The following is a 26,750-nucleotide window of genomic DNA, read 5'->3' on the forward strand; positions in this document are numbered from 1 at the left end:
TAGCTGTTACATTGGATACCACAAACTTCTGATCAAGATGGTCCCATAAGTTCACAATACATAGCAATGAGATTTTTTTTTTTTTTTTTTTTTGGCTAAAAATCTGAAAGAGAAGTCCAGTTCAAAAACCAGATAAAATTTCAGTGGACCAGAAATGCAACAGAACCCCAGATAGTACACAGGTTTGAGGGCTGGGGACTGTTAGATTCTGATCCAGTAGCTCAGTTTCTGTATGGCAGAGGGACTAAAAGTGTTTTGTGCAAAACTGAAAGTAGGATCCAAAGGTAAAAGCCAGGGTCATGGGCAAAGCAAGGGTCAGAAGGATGAATACCTAAAATCCAAAATTAAGAAAATACATGAAGAAATTTAAAACTAATAAGTACAGCCAACAAAATCAACGATCAGTTTATCATTTCAGATAAATTAATTTCTTGAACCATTCTAATAGGTATGTTTAAAAGCTTGAAGAGATAAATTTTATATAGAAAAATCAATAAATTGTTAATCAAAATAGGAAGATATAAAACTATGAGAGGTAAATAGTAAAAAGAAAAAAAAAAGAAAGGAATTAGAACTGTTGGAAATGAAAACTAGTGATCAAGAACAATATCTGCCCTATTAGCTTACTAAACTGTGAGACCACTATGAAGACTAAACAGAATAGTGCAAGCCCGTTTTTGTGAGTTGAAACATTTCATACTATGGAACAAGGAATAGAGGAAATAGCCTGACAGATGTCTGTGTAGAGATCTCTAGCTATGGGGCTGGCAAAGAACTGGGTTAACTTTAAGAGAAGAAAGACAATCATCAAAGAGAAACTAGACTGACAAATTTCACTTTATTCTAGAATTTGCCTAAAGAGCCAGTCTTCTGGGATACCCTGACTAGGATCTATACATTAAGGAAGAAAGGATTTGTGCCTTTTCAAGTGCCCATGAAATAGCTGCTCCTATATCTTATAGGGAAAGGAGAATGGGAAAAGGTACTATATAAATTAAGGCTATCGTTATCTTTCCCTTTTAGGGAAAACAAATTCAACACCTGGAGAGGAAAACGTCTGCACGTGGAAAGTTTATGTTTTTTATAATGTGCATTTCTAGGATGGTATGTCTGAAATTAGGCATGCAAACCTGAATTTGTGTATGGTATATTCTTATGCAAATGTGTACAGGCATAACTTAGTGCTTGTTCTGTTTCACTCAAAAGTAGGTGGAGATATGAATATTATTGAGCAAGTATAATTTTCATACAAGAATTGTGTGGGCAGCTTCCATTCTGGTTAAGCATCTTAACAAAAATGAAAAGCTCAGATAAGAACAGTGAGATTTTGTAAGTGTTAATATTATAGCATGAATGTTTCTAATCTTTCTCTAAGCCTATTGCATCTTGAATTAGAAAGAATAGAGCCATCCAGGCCAGAAGGCAAATCACTACATGGGGGAAATTGAGACAGAAATGCTTTTTCCTATCTTTTAAAAAACATACATATATATTTTTAGAGGAGAAAATGGTCATTTGGAATTCTCTGTTTGGCAAGTCAGACCAAGCATGATGTTTGACCTAGATTATAAATATTCTATGTTGTGAAACTGAAGCACTTGGAAGTACTTTCAGATGAAATTCAGAATAATATAACATAAGCCATAAAGCGCCACAGCCTCAGATCATATGAAAATTGATTCTGGCAGTGGTTGAAGTATATGAAGTGTGAATAAGCTGCACCTATCCTATAACTCACATGCTTTGTTTTGAAGAAACTGAGAACTGGAAGTGTGACTTTGACCTCCCTACCATCTAATGAAATCCCAGGTGGTACTAGTGGTAAAGAATCCCCCTGCCAATGCAGGAGACATAGCATGCACCACCTAATGAAATTAGTGATTCTGATGTCTGAATAAAACACATGGGAGTGGGAAAACAGCTGGAAATGTGAAAAGGGAAGGCCATTTTCTTGAATGTGAGCAAGGGGTAACCAATTTGCTTCTCTAGAAACATATCCAGGTCGGGGAAACAACAAAAAGAACATGAAAAACAATTCTGTAACAAGATTCCTATAGTTTGGGAGGGTTTCATTTAGAACAAAGCTATGGATGAGCTAAATCAGTAAGAGCTTTTTTGCTTGGTGACCTGAAGAACTTCAAAAAGCATTTCACCCAGTGATTGGTGCATAAGTAAAGGCTATATTCGGATGTGAAAATGGAGACACTTATAAAGATCTGATTTGTGTATAAAATTGTGCCATCCTAAAATGAATAATGAAACTCTGCTTCTAATTACACACCTGCTTCTTGAATCCATCCTTTGATTTCTATTCTTGGAGTCATCAGTGTTCTTACTACCTCTTACTTAAAATATTGCAATAACTTTCTAATGGTCTTCTGCCTTTAGTCTCTTCCCTGTCCAAAGCATTCTCCTGCTTAGAAATTTTCAGTGGATCTCCACTGGCTACTAAGAACAAACATGGTAGTATTTTCTATGATCTGGAGCCAAAGTTACATTTCCAGTCTTATCTGCCATTACTTTTCTCCATGTACTTTATGCTACAAGTTGGCTAATCACCATTCCACAAACATCCTCCAGAATATTTCTAAAACACAAATATGATCTTGCTTTTGCCTAACTTAAAGACTTCTGTGACTTCCTATATTGTTGCTTTGTAAAATTAATCCTAAAGTTATTGGTCTATGTGATTCTCTAAATTCTCTAAATTCTCTGTCAGGTTCTCCAATCTGGTCGTCAACTCACTCTCCTCGAAACCTATAATGAAGCCATGTGGAGCTACTTGTATGCATGCATGCTAAGTAGCTTCAGTCATATCTGACTCATTGCAACCATATGGACCATAGCCCACCAGGCTCCTCTGTCCATGGGATTCTCCATGCAAGAATACTGGAGTGGGTGCCATGCCCTCCTCCAGGAGATCTTTCCAACCCAGGGATTGAACCCTCATTTCTTATGTCTCCCACGTTGGCAGGTGGATTCTTTACCACTGGCGCCACCTGGGAAGCCCACCCATTTCTTTCCCTTAAACCTTGGTTAATGTTTTTTCCCTCTATCTTGTATACCCTTTCCTTCATCTTCATGCCTTCAATGCCCTGGGTTCCACATGGAAAAAAGAAAAAAAATCTTATTTTTTCCAAGATTCAGCTCAAGCTCATCTTTTTTACAAAAGCCTTTCCATTTGCATAAAACTTAATTGCCATCTTCCTCACACACACCCACTGTTCTTGCTATAACTCCAGTGCCAGGTATCTATTTTTATCATTAAATAACACTTATTTTGCATTAACCATTTCCAATTATGTCTAAAACCTCATCGAGGTCAGGGACAATGTCTTATTTATCTTTGTAATCCTAGCACTGCACACAATGTAGAGCACAGAATATTGTTCAATAAATGGTGATGAAGTGCTAACTCCTTAAGAATAGGGCCTGGGGAATCCTTGTGGTGCTTAATGACCGTCTACTGAGAGAATGAATCAATGGTGGATACTTATTAATATAATCTTCATGCCATCTTTATGTGCAGTAGTCAAGGCACCTCTTTCAGATAGCACACTATATGTTGTAGAGTGGTTCTTCTCAAACTTTACCAAGTACATAAATCACCTGCAGATCCTGGGGAAAATGGCATTCTGCTTCAGTAGTTCTGAGTTAGTATATGCTGTTGGTCCTCAAACTGCACTTTGAGTGACATAATTGTAGAGGACTCTAAGTTGAGGGATTTCACATGAGAGGTTCAGAGAAGGTACAAGTAGCCCAAGGAAGTCAACAGAAGAGGGATCTACCTAGTGGTACCAGAGGTATTACTCATCCAGGTAGGCTTTTGAGGCTGTGCTGGGGGCTGAGGTTTTATCTTTATCACCTTTCTCTATCAACGTGGCTATCAGAGTCAGGCTTTTTACCCCTTCACTCTGCAACTATGACTCAGCCTGTATGATTTTTCTCAGTATAAGAGCTCCCCAGTTTCCATTTTAAAACTCACCTGAAGCTGTTCTCCTCTCTGCTTTTCATAAACTTAAATTCTCTCTGCTTTATTGCTTAAACCCTGGAAATCCAATCTTCCCCATTTTCAGAAGCCTCACCAGCTGCCTGAATTATTTTGCCTCCATTTTAATCAGAAACAGCTTTTCCCTTTCCAGCAAATGCACCAGCTTCACCTCTGCAAAGACCAGTTTCCAGCTGCTGCTGCTGTGATTGATAAGTACAGATCTCATTCTGAAAGAATTGCTGCTCTCCCCGCCCCACTTTCAGGAAAACATGAAGTAGTCAGGATTTTAAACTGTAGGGTGGCTTAGAAGAACACCAGCGTTCTTACTGTTGACTGATCAAATGTCATAAAGGAAAGCAAATGTAGGAGAGAAACTGGAGATTTGGCTGGCAGCTGCAAGAGCTTGTGAATTCATATAATATCATGGAAACTGCCAATGCTTTGCTAGTGTCAATTTATAATTAGAGATGCCATTTTAAGGTGAATTTTGACATTTACTGCTACTAGTTGACTTTTTCCAGTAATATCTATTTTCATATTATAGTGCTGTCTCTTTCTTCAGGAAGTTAAGTGAATCCAGAGGTTTCAGAGTCAAACCAGGAAACCATGAACATGTTATAAAACCATTTCACATCTTAAAACATAAGCCATTATTATCACAAACACACACAAAGATAAGCATATACATATTTATAATTTAATTATAATTATAAAACTTATACAAGTAAAATGACAATTTTATTATTTGGAATAAAGTTATGTGATTACAAACTTCTTTTCCCCTAGCAATATACAATAGGTCCATCAATACATTGTTTAAATAACCACATTCAAATATATTAAAATAATGTATTTGAAATCTGATGTCATACATTTTAACATTTCTCCCAAACTATGCACATAATCTAAACCCTAACTATTAAATGGTTTACCTGCTGTTTAAAAATAGGCTTGTTTGATTAATTTTTCACTGAGGGGATAAAAATTGACCCAATTTTTCTATTAGTAGTAAGCTGGCACATTCTTTAACTGAGTTCAGAGCTGCCACTGACTTCAAAGGAGACATCACATTCTATTAGTTTCTTGAAGCATGAAAGACCAAATAGATTCACTACATAAATTTTGGAAGCTTCTACATGTGCATTTATTTGCTCAAGATTTTAAGCCCAGCTAGCAGTACAGGCAGTGTACCTTTAACATCTGTAGAAGGTCTGCAGCCATTAAAAATTAACCCCTCCCTCACGCTTTCTAAAACAGATACAGACAACCTCAGAAAATGATTCTTTGGAAGAAAATGCTAACTTTGATTTAGAAAACAACCCCAAATTATAGAATTTCAGAGCTAGAATGAATCCTGATGAGTTTGATTCTCATTATTATAGTTTGGAAAGAAATAGAGTTCTGCAGATGAGGGCACTCAGGCCAGGAATTTCTCCATAACCATTATTTGCTGGATATGCATATTGAGTAAACTTGGCAGCATTTAATTAGATCTCCAATTCATGTATTTTTAAATAAAGCATTAACTCTTCCTAAAATAGGTTCAAGTGTAACTGACACCACTTCTGGTGAAGGAAAATTTTCTTCCATTATGTCATACAGTGGGTTTTCCCCTTGTCATTAGCCATTGGATTGAATCTTCAGTTCAGTTCAGTCCCTCAGTCCTGTCAGACTCTTTGCGACCCCATGAATCGAAGCACGCCAGGCCTCCCTGTCCATCACCAACTCCCAGAGTTCACCCAAACTCACGTCCATCGAGTCGGTGATGCCATCCAGCCATCTCATCCTCTGTCATCCCCTTCTCTTCCTGCCCCCAATCCCTCCCAGCATCAGTCTTTTCCAATGAGTCAACTCTTCGAATGAAGTGGCCAAAGTATTAGAGTTTCAGCTTCAACATCAGTCCTTCCAATGAACACCCAGGACTGGTCTCCTTCAGAATGGACTGGTTGGATCTCCTTGCAGTCCAAGGGACTCTCAAGAGACTTCTCCAACACCACAGTTCAAAAGCATCAATTCTTCAGTGCTCAGCTTTCTTCACAGTCCAACTCTCACATCCACACATGACCACAGGAAAAACCATAGCCTTGACTAGACGGACATTTGTTGGCAAAGTAATGTCTCTGCTTTTGAATATGCTATCTAGGTTGGTCATAACTTTCCTTCCAAGGAGTAAGCATCTTTTAATTTCATGGCTGCAATCACCATCTGCAGTGATTTTGGAGCCCAAAAAATAAAGTCTGACACCCATCTATTTGCCATGAAGTGGTGGGACCAGATGCCATGATCTTAGTTTTCTGAATGTTGAGTTTTAAGCCAACTTTTTCACTCTCCTCTTCACTTTCATCAAGAGGCTTTTTAGTTCCTCTTCACTTTCTGCCATAAGGGTGGTGTCATCTGCATAGCTGAGGTTATTGATATTTCTCCTGGCAATCATGATTCCAGCTTGTGCTTCTTCCAGCCCAGGGTTTCTCATGATGTACTGTGCATATAAGTTAAATAAGCAGGGTGACAATATACAGCCTTGGCGTACTCCTTTTCCTATTTGGAACCAGTCTGTTGTTCCATGTCCAGTTCTAACTGTTGCTTCCTGACCTACATAGACTTATGAGGTATAAGAGAGATTTGTTAGATTAAAGTAAGCTGAGGGGAAAGGTATTATAGATATAGAATTCTCTTGTAAATGAAAGGACTAAGTACGTTGATTCTTAACTGTTTGTATTATATAACCGAAAAGCCAAAACCAGTTTAAGGGAGAAATAAGCAGGTTTAGGAGAAGGCAATGGCAACCCACTCCAGTACTTTTGCCTGGAAAATCCCAGGGACAGGGGAGCCTGGTGGACTGCTGTCTGTGGGGTCGCTGCGTTGGACACAACTGAGCGACTTCACTTTCACTTTTCACTTTCATGCATTGGAGAAGGAAATAGCAACCCACTCCAGTGTTCTTGCCTGGAGAATCCCAGGGACAGGGGATCCTGGTGGAATGCCGTCTATGGGGTCGTGCAGAGTGGGCCATGACTGAAGTGACTCAGCAGCAGCAGCAGCAAGCAGGTTTAAGACTTATGGACAGTGATAAATGTAAATGTATTTTAAAGAGGATACTCGCTTGAAATTATATCAACATATAATTTGATATAAATTTACCTAAGAAAAATACTTACACCTAATAGAAAAGAGGCCTGAAGATATGAACTAGCATTTACAATGAATGTGAAAAATATTTAAGCAACAAATGCGGATTTTAAATGGCTGCTTTTTTTCACCTATAAAAGTAACTAATTTCTCTCCCTTTTTTTCAATAATCCCTTTTTTCTTTTATAATGACGTCTACTTGTAGCTCAGTTGGTAAAGAATCTGCCTGCAATGTAGGAGACCCAGGTTCAATTCCTATTTTGGAATTTGATTTCTGTTCGATTCTTGCCTGGAGAATTCCATGGACAGAGGAAACTGGCAGGTTACAGTCCGTGGGGTCCAAGAGTCAGACACACCTTAGTGACTAACCCACTGAATAGAATGTGGTAAAATATTCTATATCTATGCTTTGTTGTTGTTTAGTCCCTAAGTCGTGTGGACTCTTTCATGACCCAGTGGTCTGTAGCTTGCCAGGGTCCTCCTTCCTTGGGATTTCCCAGGCAAGAATACTGGAGTAGGTTGCCATTTCCTTCTCCAGGGGCTCTTCCCAGCCCAAGAATTAAACCCACATATCTGGCATTGGCAGGCAGATTCTTTATCCACTGAGCCATCAGGGAAGCCATGTCCATATTATATATATATATATATATATATATATATATATACACTACATAATCTTTCTGAAAAATACCTCAAAATTATATACTAAAAACCTAAAATATATGCAAATTATTTACCTAGTAAATCTGCTTCAGGAAATAAATCTCAAGGATCAGATGCAAATCAGTATTTGTGGCTGCTGCTGCTACTAAGTCACTTCACTCGTGTCCAACTCTTTGCGACCCCATGGACTGCTGCCCACCAGGCTCCTCCGACCATGGGATTTTCCAGGCAAGAGTACTGGAGTGGGGTGCCATTGCCTTCTCCAAGTACTTGTGGAGGAAAGGTTAATTACAGCATTCTTTGTGAGAAAAAAATTGAAATAAAAATTCTCAAGCATAATTAAAGAACTAAATAATCATAAAATACTGATGGTATTTTAATACTTCTTTAATATTCCAGGAGAAAATACTATTTTATAGCCTCTGGAACCACATTTTCACATGATATATAGGAACCAAGACAAATTTTGGCAGCAAAATATTAAATGAAAAAAAAAAAGAATAGCTTTCACCAAATTTGGAAAAGTTTTCAACCACTTTTTCATCAAATTTTTTTTCTGTTCTGTTTTATTTTGAGTAATTTCAGTTGCTATATCTTCAAGTTTACTGATATTTTCTTCTATAATGTCTAATTTTCCCATTATCCTGTCCAATGTATTTTTTTATCTCAGACTTTATCTCTAGAAATTTGAATTATGTCTTTTCTCTGTTTTCCCAGCCTCTACTTCACTGTTTTAAACATGTAGAATATAATTTTAATGTATGTTGTAATGTTTTTATCTCTGTGTGTGCTAATTATAACATATATCAGTTCTGAATCAGTTTGATTAATTTACCTCCTTATTGGGTCATGTTTCCCTCTTGTTTACACACCTGGCAATTTTGGTTCAGATGCCAGATATTATGAATTTTACTTTATTTGATGCTGGGTATTTTTCTATTCCTATAAATATTCTTCAGGGTTTTTTTTTGGAATGCAATTAAATTACTTCAGAGCTGTTTGATCCTTTGGGGATCTTACTTTTTTATTGTGTTAGGCAAGAACACAGCAGTACTAATCTTAGGTTAATTATTTCTTACTACTAAGCAAGATTCTTTTTTTTTTTTTAAGTTTGTGATTTATTGGCATTTAGTACACTTGAAATGCTATACAAACATCATCACTTTATAATTTAAGAATATTTTCATTGTGCCAAAAAGGAAATCACATGCTCATTAAGCAGTCACATCTCATTTCCTCCTTCCCCCAGTCTCTGGCAATTACTAATCTGTGTTCAGTATTCACGAATTTTCCTATTCTGGACATTTCATTAAAATGGGATTATCCAATATGTGGCCCTTTGGGTCTAGCTTCTTTCATTTAGCATAATGTTTTCAAAGTTCATCCACACTGTAGCATGTATCAGTACTTCCTTTTTATAGTTATATAATATTCCATCAAATGGGTATATCATTTTAATTTATTCAGTTATCAGTTGGTAGGCACTTGGGTTGTTTCTGAATTTGGGCTAGTTTATGATTTGCATGTTTTTACAATTTTTTTTGGTATAAAGTTAAGACTGGAACTTCTGGGTCATATGATAATTCTGTTTTTAGAGATATGGCCAAGCTGTTTTCCACAGCAAGTATACCATTTTATTTTCCCACCATCCATGTAGGAAGTTTCCAATTTCTCCACATACTTGCCAATATTCTTAAGTTTCCAGAGTTTTGAAAGTAATTATTACAGTCATCCTAGCAGGAATAAAGGGATATATCACTGTGGTTTTGATCTTCATTTCCCCAGTGACTAAGGATGTTGAGCATATTTTCATGTGTTTATTGGCTATTTGCATGATTTATTTGGAGAAATACCTGTTAAATTTCTCTGCCCATTTTTAAATTGCATCGTTTGTCTTTTTTGTTGTTGAGTTGCAATAGTTATTTATATATTCTGGAGACTAAACCATTAGCTCTAGAATTTCTACATACATATAGTCCCCTCAAGAAAACATGACTCCTTTGAAGCTGTCTTACCTCAGTTACAGGTTACCTATCAATTATAGGTTGAGTACATAGTATATTTAATGCATTAAGTTTAGATTTGGGAATAAATTCTTTTTTTTTTAATTTTATTTTAACTTTACAATAGTGTATTGGTTTTGCCATATATCAAAGTGAATCTGCCACAGGTATATATGTGTTCCCCATATTGAACCCTCCTCCCTCCTCCCTCCCCATACCATCCCTCTGGGTTGTCCCAGTGCACCAGCCCCAAGCATCCAGTATCGTGCATCGAACCTGGACTGGCGACTCGTTTCATACATGATATTATGCATATTTCAATGCCATTCTCCCAAATCAACCCACCCTCTCCCTCTCCCACAGAGTCCAAAAGACTGTTCTATACATCAGTGTCTCTTTTGCTGTCTCATACACAGGGTTATTGTTACTGAAAGGTTGTTGTTGAATCACGCGAATACACCAGGATTCTTGGCTCCCGGAGGAGAAGAATTCAATCCGGGGCCAGAGACAAGGCTTGATTGCTCAGAGCTTTTGTGTAATAAAGTTTTATTAAAGTATAAAGGAGATAGAGAAAGCTTCTGACATAGGCATCAGAAGGGGGCAGAAAGAGTACCCCCTTGCTAGTCTTCAGCTGGATGTTATATAGTCACTAGCAGTCTGTTAATGAAAGAAAGGAATGTCTTAAAATTTAGAATGGCACCAAATGGTTTATCTTGGGCCATAAAATAATTAACTTGAATCTTAAAGAAGGACAGACCACCATACAAATAGTTTCATTTACATAGATTAGGGGAACAATATCTGAGTATAACATACTGGTTTGTCAAGTAGGTTTTGGGCCAAGAGGCGGAACCGACTTGGAGACAGAGTTTGGGGTAAAGGCGTAGTACATTAGCATAGCTTAAGACAAACATTTCCATAAGAAAAAGGCATTGGTTATCTCTAGTGTCATTATGGCAACACAGTATTTTAAGAGAAACCTCTCTTTAAATTTGTATAGAGAAGGAAAAAAATATTGTTAGTTTGTTTCCTCCTGCCGCTTAAGAGAGATAAAAATGTCTGACACTTGCAGGCTATTTCCTCCATTTGGAGACCCCTGGCCTTCCTGCCTGTTACCCTCTCATTCCCCCCTTTTCTTTTAGGAGAATTATGTTGCCTAGGGAAAAGGGGCGTCATTCTCATTCCATAACTGCTTCCGAGCTGACAAGGGGCGTTGTCCCTAAATTGGTGAGGCAACATATTCTCCTAATCCTCATATTGAGGATATCTGATCCAGGGGCCCCAAATAGTAGTCGGAGGAAGCTACAGCAGTAGCAGGAGTTTGAGCAACCATTTGTAACTTAAAAGCTTTCATGCGGCTAGAAACAAATCCAGTTATACAATTACAGATGCAGGGAGCAAACAGCAAGAACAAAACAACCAGAATTATTGTAATTAAGATAGTCGTCCACCATGGGGAACTAGTTAACGTCTCCCAAAGTGAGGCAATTGAGGCTTCAGGAGTATCCATGGCCCTAATCATCTTGTTCATGTGGTTAGTAAAATGAGTAACATTCGTGTTCATATCAGGTATGTATGTACAGCATTGGGTATGAATAATGGCACAGGTTCCTCCTTGTGCAGCTGTCAGAATATCTAGAGCCAATCTGTTTTGTAAAACCACCTTTCTAATTTGTGCTTGTTCAGCATTAAGAGCTGAAATAGCCTTCTGAGAATCTTGTAATGCCTGTTGAGTAAAATTAGTCCAAGTATCCACTCGTAACATAACATCTGTAGTCCCCAAAGAGGGAACAAACGCTGCAGCCAAATAATCATACCAATAAAATACAGACCTTGTCCACCGAGTTTTAAGGTGGGGTAAATTAGCAGGCTTTTCTGGAAGCTCTGAAAATATAAAGCCATGAGTAAAGGCTAGACCCAGGGTGCATCTCCCTATCCAACCAGGGGGAAGCCACGCCCATAGGTAAGAGCCACATATCCAATAAGTCCCATTTGGCGCAAGCCAGCGTGACTGAGATATCCAGTCCCAATTTGTGCCTGGCCAGACAAAGGGAGAACCTGATCTGGGGTTGGAAAACACGGGAATGATTACATTGCATGTTTCCTGAGACAAATATCCCAATTGTTTCCAATCATTGTAATTAAGTTGTTGGCTAACTTTTGGGGACGGCTCTGTTTGTTCCCAGCATATAGAGGCAGTAGATATTAAGCGTCCTTTTTCAGGAGTTAGCCATGTAACCTCGTCCCATATTTGATAAACGTCAGGCAAAAAACCATTAGATCTAGACCGGTTTACCTTATATGTAGAAAATAGTCATTGAACCTAGACAATGTATAATCAAAGTTAAAAGTCACATTATGCCCATAGTTAGAGTACAAAGTGTTGCACCAGTCCATTTTAGGGTTGGTAGTTGTCATCAGATGAAGAAGAGGCATCACATGTGTTTGTTGTCGAAGGTATTCACAGACTTGGAGAAAGTCTTTTTCTTGAAGTGGGGATGTCCACCACGGGAAGCCTTCTATTGACGAAGAGGGGAGTGCTCCGCAGACCCAGCAGTTTATCCTTTAGATCTTCTCGAGCTGCATAGTTTAAAGTTAGGAATTGAGAACAATCGTGATCAGGTGTTTCATTTTCCTTCTCAGGAAGGAAAGTGGCAGGATTTAAATTTCCACAAACTTTAAGCTTAGTTACTGGTCCTTCTAACAACAATGACTGATACTTAAGAAGCCTACTGTCTGTCATCCAAATATTAACCTTAGAATTTAAGATTCCACTCACATCATGAGAAGTCAGGACAGTAAGGTTTCGTCCATTAATTATTTTCAAAGCTTCAGGTGCTAATAAAGCCGCTGCCCCAATTACTCTTAGGCAGTGGGGCCACCCACGTGAAACTACATCTAATTCTCTGCTTAGATAAGCAACAGGTTGCTGGTGAGGCCCTCGGGGTTGTGTCAAAACTCCCAATGCCACACCTTTTTTTTCAGTGACAAACAAATTAAATTCTGACCCTGTGGGCAAGCTCAGAGCTGGAGCTTGCAGGAGAGCAGTCTGAAGAACCTTAAAAGCCTTTTGAGTTTCTGGAGACCAAACCAGTTTGTCGGTTTGGGCCTGCTGAGTTTCAGCTATAAGTTTATATAAAGGCCGGGCAAGTTCCCCGTAACCCGGAATCCAAATGCGACAGTAACCTGTGATTCCCAAAAATCCTCTCAATTGTCTTAAAGTCATAGGTAGGGGGTGATTTAGTATAGGTTTAATTCTCTCAGGGCCTATGGCCCTAGTCCCTTCTGATATGATTAGGCCCAGATATCTAACCGATTGTTGACAAAGCTGAGCCTTTTCTCTTAATGCCTTGTAACCACAGTCCGCCAGAAAGTTTAAGAAATCTTCTGAGGCTCGCGAACAAGCTTCCTCTGTCTCAGCACAGAGCAAAATATCATCTACATATTGTAACACCACTGTTTCAGAGCTATTAAACTTTGGAGATCTCGTGACAAACTTTGTCCGAATAAGTGAGGACTGTCACGAAATCTCTGGGGCAAAACTGTCCAGGTTAATTGAGAAGCTGGCTGCGTAGGGTCTTCAAAGGCAAATAGGAATTGACTTTTTTTCGTCAAAGGCACTGAATAGAAGGCATCTTTTAAATCAATTACTGAGAAATATTTGGCCCGTTCAGGAATTTCAGACAATAGAGTATAAGGATTAGGCACTACGGGGTGTAAAGGAACTACAGCCTCATTTATTATTCGTAAATCTTGAACTAGTCTCCATTTACCATTCGATTTCTTTATACCCCAAATAGGAGTGTTGCAAGGACTGTTAACAGGAAATTAATAGTCCCTGTTCCTTTAAATTTTCAATGATGGGTTTTAACCCTTCCTTAACTTCAGGTTTCAGTGGATACTGCTTCTTATGTGGAAATACGTGCTGGTCTTTGAGCTTAACAACTACAGGAATAGCATTTTGAGCTCGACCCACAGATTTTTCATCCGCCCATACTCTAGGATTTACATTTTGTTCAACTAAAGGGAGAGAAAGGGAGGGCTCCATATTTATGAAAACAGAGGCATGGACCTTGCTCAGTATATCCCTTCCCAAGAGGGGTGAGGGAGATTCTGGCACAATCAGAAACTCGTGTGAAAACAGCACAGAATCTCAGTTGCAAGATAAAGAATAACTGAAATAATACCTTTTGGCTCGTCCAGACAGTCTCATTACGGAAGCGGATCGGGAAGAAAGTGGGCCAGGGGCTTCAGTGAGCACAGAATAAGTTGCCCCAGTATCTAAAAGGAAATCGACGGATTGGCCCCCCACAACTATTAATACCCGGGGTTCCTCAGGTGTAATTAGGACGGGAGCTTGTGTGGGGACCCCCGGGCACCTTCAGTCCTGATTGTCTTGAGAGTCCGACCCGGGAGACCTACGCCTCTGGGGGCAGTCTCTCTTCCAGTGTGGTCTTTTGCAGACCGGACATGGAGCCGGGGGCGGCTTAGATGCCTGAGGGCAATCTCGCTTGAGGTGCCCCTCATTTCCACAGTAGTAGCAAGCCCATCTCTTTTCACCTGGGCCCCTCTGGGCACTTTTCTCAGGCTGTTTAAGAACGTTTTTCATAGCCATGGCGAAGGCTTCCGCCTTTTCCTTTGTCTTTTTTGTCTTTTTTTCTTTTCCTCATATTCTCTACCATAATAGACTGTCTGAGCCAGTTGTAACAGAGTATCTAAAGACTGATTTGGTCCATACGCCTGTTTTAATAGCTTACGGCGGATATCTGGAGCCGACTGAGTGAGAAATCTATCCTTTAAGATCACTTTTTCCTCTTCACTTTCGGGATCAATCTCAGTGAATCTGCGAAGGCCTTCTCTCAGTCTATCTAGGAATTTACCAGGAGCTTCTTTTTCCTCCTGTTCTATATCTGTCAATTTGCCATAGTTTAAAGGCTTAGAACGTGCCTGTCTAAGTCCTTCAAGAATACATCTAACAAAATGATTCTGATCCCATCTTCCTTTAGCTGTGTTGTAGTCCCAGTCTGGTTCTATGGTTGGGACCGCCTGATTCCCAGTGGGGAGGGCCGCTATCTCGTTCTCCCTCTTCCCTACTGATTCATTACCAAGCCATTCATCTCCATAAGCAACCGCTTTTCCCAAAACTCGAGTCTTTGACTCGGGAGTCAGCGTTTGTCTCAAGATATACATCACATCCTTCCAAGTGAGGTCATAAAGCAGAGTAACACCTTTAAAAGCTCTAATATATTTTTTTGGGTCATCTAAATAGTCTCCCAGATCCTCCTTGATTCTTTGTATTTCTTGATAAGGGAAAGGCTTATTAACTCTCACAGACTGATTATTTCTCCCGGTGGGTGTTTCATAAAGAGGCAACAGCTTCTGTGGCTGTTCCTCAGTCTCTCTGGCTGCTCTGCGCATATGATCCCAGGGATAGATTGGAGAAACCTGTTTTTTCTCTTCTCTTTGTCTCTTGTCCTCCATCTCATCTCTTACTTCGATGGTCTGAGTTTCTACTGAAACCAGAGTAGTCTGAGGTCGTACTGAGACAGGAGTTGTTTGGACCTCCATGTGGGCAGTTTGAATCCCAGTTTGGAGTCCCCAGCATGGGGGCAAAGTAAGAGGACAGGAGGGAGCTGAAGGTTTCACGCCCAAATCTATACCCTTAGGACATAAGTCTGGCATATTTCACAGAGAGTAAAAGGGCAACACATATGCTACTTTTACCCATTTCCCTTGTTCCTTACAGAACCGGTCTAATTGTAGAACAGTATTATACTTAAGAGACCCTCTAACTGGCCACCGTTTGCTGTCCTCTAATGGATACCATGGCCATGCAGTATCACATAGGAAGACCAGGTGTGTCTTCTTTAAGCCCTGGGGATCAAATCTATTCCAGTTTTTCAGGATACAGTTCAAAGGAGTGAGGCTGGAATTGTTAGCTCCCATCTGTAAGAGAGAAAAAAGCGACCAGCGCCATTTTTTCTACCGGAGGCGTCCCTCCCTGCTCTAGATGGGGGTGTAGACAGACGTTACACCAAAAGCTTTTCCTTCCTGGTCGGACTTAGTCTGTCCCTTACCGACGCAGGCGCCGTACTCGTCCCTCCCGGTTCTACCACCGAGATGGGGTGGGGATGTACCAGGGGTAGACTTGATAGCATCCCTACTTGACGTCCAGCTCTTCACCCTTAACCTTGTTTGTCTCTGATGTCACCTGGGGTGAATCAGAGTAACCTTCCGGAATGCCTCCCAAGCTAAAACCGCTGTGGGAAACATTCGTCACCTGAGTGCCTGTGCACGACCCTGAGCATTTTCTGACTACAATAAGACCGACGCGAACATAAAACTGAGATGTTCTTTCCAAGCATCACCACACCAGTATAACAGCCTCCTCTGATCCACTAAGAGCCGGCGTTACCCATCGCAGTCCCAATCTGCGTAACCTTTAACCTCAGAGATGTTCTGGGGGCTAGAGCTCTATCTAGCTTCCGAACTTTCGATTCCTAGCGAGGCTAGGCGCTTTTTTGAATACCAATCCAAGTTTGGGACCTAAGCCACAGTATACAGTAACAATATAGATCACAAGTCTCTTGAAAGTCTATGATCCGATAGATTAGGTTAGTACTTCTAATTCTCAAGGAGTTATGAAATGGTCAAAGAGACCGAAAAGTTTGACCGAGAAAGGAGAGTTCGGTCCACACGCTTTGCCCATTTCTGGTCGGTTCCTGAAGGAGACATTGGGTGCCTCTTGGCATTGGCAGGTCGGTATAACGCCCCGACAGGTTTCTCCCATAAGCCGTATGAGATCACTGTGGAACCGCAGAGCAGGGCCCCTTACTTGCTTCACGCAGAGCCTGCCATTCATTCACACAAGCACACGGAAGAGTTAGTAAAACACAGCAGAAAACGTGTTCGCTAAGAGAACAAAGAACTAAAGCTCCAAGCATCCTTACCTTGTCCTGAAGGATCCCGGACGAGCCCCCAAGATGAAAGGTTGTTGTTGAATCACGCGAATACACCAGGATTCTTGGCTCCCGGAGGAGAAGAATTCAATCCGGGGCCAGAGACAAGGCTTGATTGCTCAGAGCTTTTGTGTAATAAAGTTTTATTAAAGTATAAAGGAGATAGAGAAAGCTTCTGACATAGGCATCAGAAGGGGGCAGAAAGAGTACCCCCTTGCTAGTCTTCAGCTGGATGTTATATAGTCACTAGCAGTCTGTTAATGAAAGAAAGGAATGTCTTAAAATTTAGAATGGCACCAAATGGTTTATCTTGGGCCATAAAATAATTAACTTGAATCTTAAAGAAGGACAGACCACCATACAAATAGTTTCATTTACATAGATTAGGGGAACAATATCTGAGTATAACATACTGGTTTGTCAAGTAGGTTTTGGGCCAAGAGGCGGAACCGACTTGGAGACAGAGTTTGGGGTAAAGGCGTAGTACATTAGCATAGCTTAAGACAAACATTTCCATAAGAAAAAGGCATTGGTTATCTCTAGTGTCATTATGGCAACACAGTATTTTAAGAGAAACCTCTCTTTAAATTTGTATAGAGAAGGAAAAAAATATTGTTAGTTTGTTTCCTCCTGCCGCTTAAGAGAGATAAAAATGTCTGACACTTGCAGGCTATTTCCTCCATTTGGAGACCCCTGGCCTTCCTGCCTGTTACCCTCTCATTACCATCTTTCTAAATTCCATATATATGCATTAGTATACTGTATTGGTGTTTTTCTTTCTGGCTTACATCACTCTGTATAATAGACTCCAGTTTCATCCACCTCATTAGAACTGATTCAAAGGTATTCTTTTTAATGGCTGAGTAATACTCCATTGTGTATATGTACCACAGCTTTCTTATCCATTCATCTGCTGATGGACATGTAGGTTGCTTCCATGTCCTGGCTATTATAAACAGTGCTGCGATGAACATTGGGGCACACGTGTCTCTTTCAATTCTGGTTTCCTCTAAGCAAGATTCTTCTGTGTGCTCTACTTAATTCTTATCTGGCTGATGGTAACAGGCACAATTGCTGGGCCTGAATTGGCACTGGGCACTTGTACCAATAATTCTTTCAAGTGGTCCTTTTGCCAAGGTTGAGTCATTTCTTCATTTGCCTGATCTGATCATACTGATTATTTGGGGGAGTCCTTTTTTGAAGTTTTATCTCTATATACCTCTCTCCTTTATATGCTCTGTCAACTGACAACTCTAGTCACCTCGATCTTTCCATACTGTCACCAGCACTGGGAGTCCACCACTCTGAGTTCCCTGTTCCTGGAACACAGCTTGGAAACTCCCTCATGGCTATAATCTGGGCAGTCACAGGACTCTCTGTTTGTTTGCTATCTCTCAAAATTTCTGTCTCTCAACTCCTCATGTCCAGTGCCTTACAAACCATCATTTCTTATATTCTGTCTTTGTTTTCTTATTTCAGGCAGAAGGTCAAATTTGGTCTCTTGTCTAGACATGGAAGTCCTTACTGTTTTTATGTCTGTTTCTCAAAAACAGTATTGAAAACTGATTTAAGTGTATGTGGTAGAGGAGGAGCCTTACTATACATGAAAAAATATGAGAATATAAATAATCCCAAACTGGTTTAAAACAGATACATGCAAAATACTAGCACATGCATAATACTCATATTAAAATAAAAGAATATCAAAATATTAGCAAAAGGGCTGGTTCCTGGGATTATATCTGATTTATATCTGCTTTCAGATTTTTCTAAATTATCTTCTAGTATGAAAATATATTAACTTTACTAAAAATGAATGTTATATATTCTATAAGTATATATAACTTTTCCAAAAAGAAAACAAACTTCTATTTTGCTTGAAAAACCACAGAATAATCAATGAGTAGCATATACATATGAGTAGCGTGCATACACACACACACACACACATCTGATTTCATAAAGGGGATGAGGTGTACTTACCAATGAACAAAAGAACCAGTGGTGAAGGTAGTAGGTTCTCCATATAGGAGACCAGAAACCAAAAGCTGAAAGTCCAGTGTTCAAGAAAGCAGAAAAGGAAGAAGTCACTGCTTGGTATTAGGACAGGATAATATCTAAGCTCCTGCCATCTCTGAATTTCTATGCATGCTATTTCTTCTGAGAATACCTAAATGGTACTTGGGCTCCCAAGTGGCTCAGTGGTAAAGAATACACCTTCTATGCAGGAGATGTCGGTTTGATGTCTTGGTCAGGAAGATCCCCTGGAGAAGGAAACAGGCAATCCAGTCCAGTATTCTTGCTTGGGAAATCCCATGGACAGAAGAATCTGATGGGCTACAGTTCATGGGGTTGCAAAAGAGTCAGACATGACTTAACAACTAAACAAAACAGCATATGGTACTCAGTAAATTATTAAATTTCAAAGACATACTGATTCCTTTGGAAAGAGGTAACTTTATACAGCCTCTTCATAGTAACAAATGAGTATTTCTTGTGGAAATGTCAGATAAAGCATTTTCTGAAAATGCAATAAAATTAGACATTAGCATTTGTGGATAACTGACTAAATGAGCAATTTCATGTAACTGTGAGGAGATGAAAGTGAAAAGGCTAAAAATCACATATAGTCTAACTTAGACTTTCTTTGAGAGGAATTTATTAAACTAAGTAGATTTGTTAAGTACATTCTTAGGAACTCAGAAGAGTGTGCTCCAGAGAAAAGTAAAGTCAGAGAGGCATAGTGCTAGAATGGACTGTAGACATCTTCCTGTCCATTGTTCCCCAAATGTGGCTACAGACTGCCTGGGTTTGAATCCTGATTCTGCCAGTTTCAAGCTGTATGACTTTGGGCAAGTTATTAACCTCTCTGTGCCACAACTTCCCATCTGTAAAATCAAAATTAAAATGTATATTGTTAGGATTATATGAGTTAATGCAAATATAGAGCTAGAATATCTGGGCACACAATAAGCCTTAAATAAATATTAGCTATTTTTATTCTAGATGTATATGGATGGATTTTTAAAAAAAAAAACATTATTGTTCATGCATTTAATGTGCATGCAAAAATATACAGCTCATTGTTGCTGCTGCTGCTAAATCGCTTCAGTTGTGTCCAACTCGGTGTGACCCCATGGAGGGCAGCCCACCAGACTCCCCTGTCCCTGGGATTCTCCAGGCAAGAACACTGGAGTGGGTTGCCATTTCTTTCTCCAGTGCATGAAAAGTGAAATTGAAGTCACTCAGTCGTTCTGACTCGTCACAACCCCATGGACTGCAGCCCACCAGTCTCCTCCATCCATGGGATTTTCCAGGCAAGAGTACTGGAGTGGGGTGCCATTGCCTTCTCCGATACAGCTCATTAGATCTGTGATTATATTAATATTATTGCCTAAGATCTTTTGTAGTGGTGATATAAAGTTAAAAGCACTAATTTAATTTTTAATTAATCAAATACTAATATCCTTGTGCCTGCACATTGCAAAAGTCATACTGGTAGTATACTTAAGTACAGTTCCCTAACTTAACAAATGAGGAAAATGAAGCCCACAGATGGAAAATAAAGCATCTATTCAAGAAGTGAGAGGCAAGATAAGGATCTAAATCACTTGAAATTTCACTCTTTTTGCAATGTATCTTTTAAGCCTTCATTCCCACTTCTTACCTATACTTTGACTTCTACTTTTCTAGATACAGTCAGTAGTTCACTTTCTTCAGAGTTCCCTTTCTCCTCATTTCAGGTCACTCATGTTATAACGAAAATTTACTTCCCCAGTTTTAATAACTAGCCTTAAGTGTTAGCTCTGACAGACATAATGAAATAACTTATTTAGACCAAGTGTGACAAATAAGGTGAGTGTCATTCATTAAAGGTTAACAATAAAATACATTGCATGTTTATACAAAACATGAGAACAAGAAATGGCTCTACTCAACACACCTCACACATGAGAAACATTCAGTTCAGTGCTGGATTTGAGCCCATGTTGGAATTAGGAAGACATAATGTCAGGAATCTATGATAGTTAAAGGAGTAGAGTTGCAAGAAATCAAAACCCTTGGCAGTTGAAGGAATATGGCTACATGAATGTAACATAAAAATTGATTACTTATTGGGGTATGTGTTTCTCATTTAAGCTCCTGCCTAGCAGAGGTAAAAAAAAATAAAATAAAATAATCACAGTACAGTGATACTTGCTATCACAGAAATAGGTAAGGGTCAAGGAGTTGATTAACTCTGTCCAGAAATTAATAGAGGCTATGTAGGTGATCTGACACCTGAGTTGAATCTCACAGGTTAAGTATAATCTTAAAGACAGATAAAGGAAGAGCAACCCAAGCAGAAGGGAAGGCCAATGTAAACACAGTGAAGGTTGGGTACTTTCAGGGCTCTGTGAATTATTTGATATGCCCGAATCCTAGGATACTCACAACAGGAAATAGCAAGACATGACGAGATAAAAGTAGATGAGAATACCTTGCAAAAACTTCACAGTTTATTTCTTATGGGTAGGTTGAGATCCAAAATCAGTGTTATAGGGCTGTCCAACTAAATGAATGCTGACAACAGTCTTATGGAGGCTCATAAATGCATTTTCCCTTGACTCATCGGTGATAAAAATGTTTACCTCTCCATTCATTCATTAGGTTAATCTGTATTTATCTGCCTATTGTGTAATGAATTAGTTCACTCACTGTTAATAAAAGGTGGGAAGGCCAGACTTCCTGGGTGGTACAAAGGGTAGGAGTCTGTCTGACAATGCAGGGGACACAGGTTCAATCCCTGGTCCAGGAGAGTCCCACATGCTACAGAGCACCTGAGCCCATGTGCCACAAATACTGAGCCTGTGCGCTAGATTCCACAGGCTGCAACTACTGAGCTGGTGTGCCTAAAGCCTGTGCTCCGCAGCAAGAGAGACCACTGCAGTGAGACGCCACACACCACAGCTGGAGAGTAGTCCCCACTCTCTGTAACTAGAGAACGTCCACTTGCAGGTGAAAGTTCAGTTCAGTTCATTTCAGTCACTCAGTCGTGTCCGACCCTTTGCGACCCCATGAACCGCAGCACGCCAGGCTTCCCTGTCCATCACCAACTCCCGGAGTCCACCCAAACTCATGTCCATTGAGTTGGTGATGCCATCCAACCATCTCATCCTCTGTCATTCCCCTTCTCCTCCTGCCTTCAATCTTTCCCAGCATCAGGGTCTTTTCAAATGAGTCAGCTCTTCACATCAGGTTGCCAAAGTATTGGAGTTTCAGCTTCAACATCAGTACTTCTAATGAACACCAAGACTGATCTTTAAGATGGACTGGTTGGATCTCCTTGCAGCCCAAGGGAATTTCAAAAGTCTTTTCCAACACCACAGTTCAAAAGCATCAATTCTTCTGCACTCAGCTTTCTTTATAGTCCAACTCTCACATCCATACATGACCACTGGAAAAGGGTGAAAGTTAAAAGCATATAAGTATGATCTATGTAGTCATTTTGGCGGAGCAGGCAATGGCACCCCACTCCAGTACTCTTGCCTGGAAAATCCCATGGGTGGAGGAGCCTGATAGGCTGCAGTCCATGGGGTCGCACATGACTGAGCGACTTCATTTTCACTTTTCACTTTCATGCATTGGAGAAGGAAATGGCAACCCACTCCAGTGTTCTTGCCTGGAGAATCCCAGTGACGGCGGGGCCTGGTGGGCTGCCGTCTATGGGGTCGCACAGAGTCGGACACGACTGAAGCGACTTAGCAGCAGCAACAGTCATTTTGGAATAGCACTTCATGAAAAGTCATGAAACTATTACTCAGAAAAGATTGATCTTGAAAGTGACAGTTTGAAACAAGCAAAGATTTATTTCATCACTTTCTATTTAGGTGCCATATAGGGCTTTTTGTTTTCTATTCACCATTCACGGACAGCAGGTAGTAAGAATGGGCACTCTCATATTGTTAAATGGAAGGAACAATGTTGTCCACTGCCTATAAAAGTCCCTAGATGTATCCAGTGTATTTTGTTGATTTGCCTACATTTCTGACATCATTTCAAATCAAGACTCCTAGTTGCGGGCCCTAACAGGTAGCCTTTGATGCAAAATGGTGCCTCCATAACAGAAAGGCAGTCCTAATGCTTCAAGAAATGACTCATTTAACCCAAATAGCCTTCAGCTTAAAAAACTATAGAAATCACTCCTAAGATTTATTTTGATGTCATTTTCAAGATCCATTCCTAAAATTCCACCAAATGCTTCAAGCATGCTCTCTAGTAAAACTCATTATCATATCTTCATTTTTTCTTATGATGTGGAATGGAATAGTGTAGTTTGCTTTGAGGAAAAAATAATGCTCCAAAATCTGTACCCATCAAGAGGGAATCACTCATTTCTGTCATTCTACTTGAGTATAAGCCTCTTCAACACTATAAAAAGATGAAAAAATATAATAATAGGAAGTACTAGATTCCTCTTTCCTTCTCGGCTTGCACTTATTTTTGGTATGGTTATGACTTATACATTGTATGTACTTTAAAAAATACTTTCGATGATTAAATTTAATGAAAGGCTTGTGACCATATTGACCATTCAAAAATGCCTTGCACTTTTAAAAAATATGGGCAGATTATTAATACAACACCCTGAGCACTTTACAGTTTGAGTAATTATGTTCCATCTACCTAGGTTCCCCCTGGTGATTTCAATTTGCATACAGAATTCTCTTCACTTCCAGTTCTAAATTCTGGTGACGTTTACTTCTATACTGATACCTGGATGTAACAACAATCTCCTTCTGCACTCATCAATTTTTATGAAGTTGAGGAAAATATACTTTATACCTTCATATATTTGCCCCCTTTTTTATAAAACACATTTATCAGGTATATCCAGTAGCCTCATTTAGATTGCTTTCCCTTCTCTGTAACTCCTTGGAGGCCCTCACTTACCTGCAGAGTCTACATTTGCTTCTAGTCTTCCTGGAAATGTTTTCTATGTGTGCTCAGTCACTCAGTCGTGTACAACTCTCTGCAGCCACCTGGACTGTAGCCTGCCAGGCTCCTCTGTCCATGGGAGTTTCCAGGCAGGAATACTAGAATGGGTTGCCATTTCCTACTCCGGAGGCTCCTCACCCTGACCCAGAGATCGAACCCGCATCTCTTGTATCTCCTGCACTGGCAGGTGGATTCTTTACCACTCGCACAACCTGGGAAGCCCTGGACTTCTAGAAACTCCCACTGAGTAGGAGCGTGTAAATTCTTCACTGGGCTATCTAGCTATAGATTAACATTGGCAAGAGTAAGTTATGTTTGCTTAAGAAGTAATAAAAGCATAATAATACTGCTGTGTGACAATACATTCTATAATAAAGAAAGTGACAACCGCCACCATAACTACATCATGATTAATAGATACTGTTTAATGAACACTTGTTATAGGTCAGGCATTCTTCTAAGTGTCTTAAATGTAATTACTTGCTTAATTCTCACAAAGCCCCATTTAGGTAAGTGATATTACTTTTCTTTTTTTAAATATGGGGAAAACAAGATGCTGAGATTTTAATAACTTGCTGAGAATCATATAAGCAGTAAGTGACAGAGCTCTGATTCAAGCTGAGGTAATCTGGCTACAGAGTTTATGCTTTTATTAGTCAGTTTCACCAGAAAAACAGAACTACTAGGATATAGAGATAGAGAAAGACATAAAAAATGATTTATTATAAGTAATTGGCCCATGTGATTGTGGAGGTGGACAAGTACCAAGATCTGCAGGGTGAGTGGGCAAGCTAGAGACTTGTAGACTTGGAGAATGGATGGCTTAGTTCTAGTCTAAGTTTGAAGATCTGAGAACTAGGAGAGATGATAAGCATAATTTCCATAGAAAAGGAGGCAGGCTTGAGAACCAGAAAGAGGTGATGTTTTATTTAAATTCTGAAGGCAGGAAAAGAGCTGATATCCCAGTCTGAAGGTATTTAGGCTGGAGAAATTCTCCCTACCTAAGGGAGGGTCAGTCTTTTTTTGCTATTTAGGCTTTCAGTTGATTGGATGAAGCACACACACATTAGAGAGGGCAATCTGCTTTACTCAATCTGCCAATTTACTCATCCAAAAATACCCTCACAGACACACCCAGAGGAAAGTTCAACCAAACATATTTGACCACCTGTGGTCCCATCAAGCTGACACATATTAACAATCACAATACCCTTATCTACTATTCTGATATTTCAAAGTTATGTGGCTTCTGAAAAATGACAAATAATAGATGATATAGTCTCCCATTTCAAAACATGAGGAGAACACCTGTAATTATTTCTTTAGGGAAGATAGATCATAAAACATAAATATTCAAATATTTTGAAGCTAACTCATCTCTAGACTATCTTAAATCAGATTCTTGACCTAGATCATGGCCAAAAACAATAAGAACCTTGCTTTTCTAGGTTTTCAAATACGAAGAATCTATGTTCCCTAGCAGCATTATGTGGAGCCACATAAGGAACTTTCAAATACCATTTATAGTAAGATTTTTCACCCCTCCATTGCCTCTTCACTCTAAACTCTTGATTATAAGAGAAAATGAGCTCTAGATATTTTAAACAGTGTTATTAAGAGGACACTACGGTGTTTAGCCAAATGAATGTTGCTCATAAAGTTGCTTAGACTTATATATCTTCCTTGGCTTCCCTGGTGGCTCAGACGGTAAAGTGTCTGCCCGCAATGCGGGAGACCAGGGTTCAATTCCTGGGTCAGGAAGACCCCCTGGAGAAGGAAATGGCAATCCAAAGTGATGCGGAGCCTCACTTTATTGTTTTTCTCATGACTACATTGATAACAATATATGGTTATTATAAATGATTATTAGAATAGTGTTAGTAACAATGAAAATTTTAGTGATTGTCCTGAATAAAATGGACAAGTATAAGTACCTTTAACTATATTCTGCCTTATATGTGTATGTGTAAATATGTATGTACATGTTTGTTTATGTGAGTAGATATATGCTTTATGTAAATTTATGTGCATATTTATATATGTATACGCATGCACACACACATAAAGATGGACCACTGGATCCCTAATGACAAGACTCTTACTTTGTGTTTTCTACTTTAAAAATTTTTAGCTGATAATATCAGAATTTATAGGGTTATAAAAATTAGCCAGTTGTTATCACAAAAATACAAGAGTGTTTCAATATGTGGAAAACTATTAATGTCAACAGGGTAAAGGAGAAAAACATATAATTATCCCAGTAGGTGGTTATGATGCATTTGACAAAATTCCACACTCATAAGATTAACAAATAAACCATTAACAAGGTATGTTTGGAAGACAAAATCTTTTAACTGATAAAAATTATCTATATGAAACATAAAGCAAATATATATCACTGCTTGTATTCAAATATACTAGGGTCCTGACCAATGCAATAAGATAAGAAGAAATAAGGGGCATAATGATTGTAAAGGAAGATACAAACTGACATTACATGTGATCTATAATGTTACATCCATAGAATATCCAAAAGGAGCTACAAACTATTAGGGAGTTTAGAAATGTTGCTAGGTATCAGATTGATATAAAAAACACAATAGTAATCTCCTATATATATGGTACATGTTTTATATATATATATATCATACATGTAACTTTGTATTATAGACATATATCTCACATATAATATGAGATTCTTCCTTCACAATATCAACAAGCATATAAATTACCTAGGTGTAAATCTATTAAAAGATATGTAAGACCTTTGTGAAAAAAACTGCAAAACATTTTTGAAAGATACTAATGTTGTGATTAAATGAAGCAATAGACCATATTCAAAATGTCCCAGCTCAGTCTCATAGAGATGGCATTTATCTCCCAATTTAAAATCTAAAGCCACTGTGATATTTCAGCAGAGTTTTTCATGAGGCATGAAAAGCATATACTAAAATTAATGAAAAAGAACACAGAACCAAAATAAGTCAAAGTGGTTTTGAAAAGTATGGGAAGATTGCCTTGCCAGAT

At 39.1% G+C, this 26,750-nt stretch overlaps 1 protein-coding gene and 1 long non-coding RNA gene across 5 annotated transcripts in view; one reads left to right on the forward strand and one right to left on the reverse strand.

The window, feature by feature from the left end:
• ANKS1B (ankyrin repeat and sterile alpha motif domain containing 1B) overlaps nucleotides 1–26,750 on the forward strand; it is a 1,160,059-nt gene that overhangs the window by 554,856 nt on the left and 578,453 nt on the right. The gene's annotated exons all lie outside the window — the stretch shown is intronic.
• LOC123330597 lies at nucleotides 11,865–16,797 on the reverse strand. Its single transcript, XR_006640951.1, has 2 exons — nucleotides 16,737–16,797; nucleotides 11,865–12,366 (listed from the first exon to the last, which is right to left on the reverse strand). It is a non-coding gene; the product is annotated as an uncharacterized LOC123330597 (long non-coding RNA).

The sequence above is a fragment of the Bubalus bubalis genome, chromosome 4 (assembly GCF_019923935.1).
Source record: "Bubalus bubalis isolate 160015118507 breed Murrah chromosome 4, NDDB_SH_1, whole genome shotgun sequence".
Lineage (NCBI taxonomy): Eukaryota > Metazoa > Chordata > Mammalia > Artiodactyla > Bovidae > Bubalus > Bubalus bubalis.